The sequence below is a fragment of the Macrobrachium rosenbergii genome, chromosome 3, assembly GCF_040412425.1.
Source record: "Macrobrachium rosenbergii isolate ZJJX-2024 chromosome 3, ASM4041242v1, whole genome shotgun sequence".
Classification (NCBI taxonomy): Eukaryota; Metazoa; Arthropoda; class Malacostraca; order Decapoda; family Palaemonidae; genus Macrobrachium; species Macrobrachium rosenbergii.
This window is the reverse complement of record NC_089743.1, coordinates 42,671,477-42,673,976: the sequence shown is the minus strand read 5'-3', so window position 1 is coordinate 42,673,976 and position 2,500 is coordinate 42,671,477. Positions and strand designations below refer to the sequence as shown.

Genomic DNA, 2,500 nt, shown 5'->3' with positions numbered 1-2,500 from the left:
TTTTCTGTGTAATGATAATAGTATATTTTGTTCTTGAAATATCTGTGTAATGATATAGTTGTTGAAATAGTGTAGTGTAATGTCAGATCTCAAAAGAATTGATGATTTGGATAACTTAACAGTGTAATTTAGAATTTTCAATACATTTTTAATAGTAACATAATATATATATATATATATATATATATATATATATATATATATATATATATATATATATATATATATGTACACACAGTATATATACATGTGTGTATTTGGAGTTTACTGTGCCACAATATCCCTTTCACTTTACAAGTAACAGGCACTGCTGCAGTTCTCTCTCTCTCTCTCTCTCTCTCTCTCTCTCTCTCTCTCTATATATATATATATATATATATATATATATATATATGTGTGTGTGTGTGTGTGTGTGTATATATAACATATATATGTATATATGTGTATGTGGGTGTGTGTATTTGGAATTTACTAGACACTGCTGCAATTTTCTCAACCAGTACTTTCAGTATGAATAAGAAAATGCCAAATGGAAGGTGTTTATGTAAAACAGCGTCCTGTTAACAAGTCAGAACTATAATGGTGCGTAAAACCTAAATACAAATTCACACGACGTGCGAAGGAAAGTACGGGGGATGCCATGATGATTTTAGTTCATTTTCAATTGAAATTTAAGTTGGAATTTTACTCCTACAGTTTTCTTGTTAAAAACTAAAGTTACATTTATAGTCGTAACTGCAGCAAAGCGAGAAAGTCTAATGGTTTTACTATAATTGGAGATCTGAAGTCTTGGTGTCGAAGGTACATAATAAGACACTTTCTTCTTTTTAATCTGGAGTTTCGGTGATGGAAAGCAGCTGGGAGCCTTACATAAAAAAATTAAAAAAGTTAATAAAAGCACAAAAGAAAGGCGAAAAAATATGAAAGGCATATATATCCTTAGTTACAACCCAGAGGCAATGCCTGGGTTTCCTTTATAGACAAACAATAAGTCGCCGAATCTTGCCGAGTGATGACCAAAACACATTCTGGCTGCAACAGCAAAAAGGGAAATCTTTAGAAGGCGACTTTCTTACGCGCTTCATCTCTGAGAAGAGGCCTGCTATCGCTAATTTTTATATATTTTATTATTTTTGTCTTATTGTGGGTCAAGATGACGGTGCGGTGAATGGAACTATTCTTACTATTCTTGTATTATCAGAGATGATGATAGTCAGGTAGTTTTGATTTTAGAGAACTCAGTCATCTTGAATATTTTTTTGCTTGTTGTGTAAAACTTTGTAATATATTATTCAAAGTCGTTTATGCTAGCGTATTTTTGTCCCCGACAAGAGGGCCAGAATGTTATTACAGTACTGTATATAATGTATTTTTATTTCCAACAAGAGAAATAGGTAATCATTATTCTACAGTACATAATAGTACAAGATTTGTAGTATTATTTTTGGGGAGAGAGAGAGAGAGAGAGAGAGAGAGAGAGAGAGAGAATGGACTCACTGTCATCACTTTCTTTATTATATAAACTTATGGAAAGATCAAAGGAGACGCTTTACAACTCCCTTGATAGTCTCCCATAAACCCATCGTGTCTTGACGCCTAAAAATATAAGGTACGGAAACAGAGAAGCAAAAACAAAACAAATAAATGAAATACCTTACAAACAAACAAACAATCTCGAAGGAATATATACAGCACAGCTTTTTGCAAACATCGATCCAAGTCATAAGTCAGTCTCTCTCTCTCTCTCTCTCTCTCTCTCTCTCTCTCTCTCTCTCTCTCTCTGTGTCTTCTTGGTGGACCTTTCCTTGTCAGTTGTCAGCATCGAGCCAATTTTTCAAAAAGGCAGGCAAGGGAGCATTGTATTTACTTTTTGTTCTTTTTTGTATTTTCATAATCAAAAGGCAGTGGACATTGTTCGTAGGTAGCTCTTAACGGGGTACGTCTGTTTCCCTTCTTATGGATTGTGAATAATAATAATAATAATAATAATAATAATAATAATATAATAATAATAATTTGCGGGGTAGCTAAAGAATCTTGTGTTAACTGATGCCTTTTTTAGAATTGCTTAGAAACTTTTAATGGATATATTTAGATGCTGTTTGTTTAGACATCTTGTGGGGTTTAGTCGATTGCCAATCGGCATATTTGCTGGGGAAAATTAAAGTCTCTCTCTCTCTCTCTCTCTCTCTCTCTCTCTCTCTCTCTCTCTCTCTCTCTCTCTCTCTCTCCAAAGTATTACTGTTTTGTTGTCTTATGCCCAGCAAATTAAATGAGATTTCTCTCTTCTCTCTCTCTCTCTCTCTCTCTCTCTCTCTCTCTCTCTCTCTCTCTCTCCAAAGTATTACTGTTTTACTGTCTTATGCCCAACAAATTAAATGAGATTACTCTCTCTCTCTCTCTCTCTCTCTCTCTCTCTGTGGGTCGGAACTGACGTAAGTGAATTGCATTTCATGGGCTATTGGGAGGCAATGAGACATAAATAGCCAGGCAGCGTGAT

At 34.3% G+C, this 2,500-nt stretch overlaps 1 protein-coding gene across 4 annotated transcripts in view; it reads left to right on the top strand.

The window, feature by feature from the left end:
* LOC136854726 (calcitonin gene-related peptide type 1 receptor-like) overlaps positions 1-2,500 on the top strand; it is a 1,171,018-nt gene that overhangs the window by 938,830 nt on the left and 229,688 nt on the right. The window lies entirely within an intron of this gene.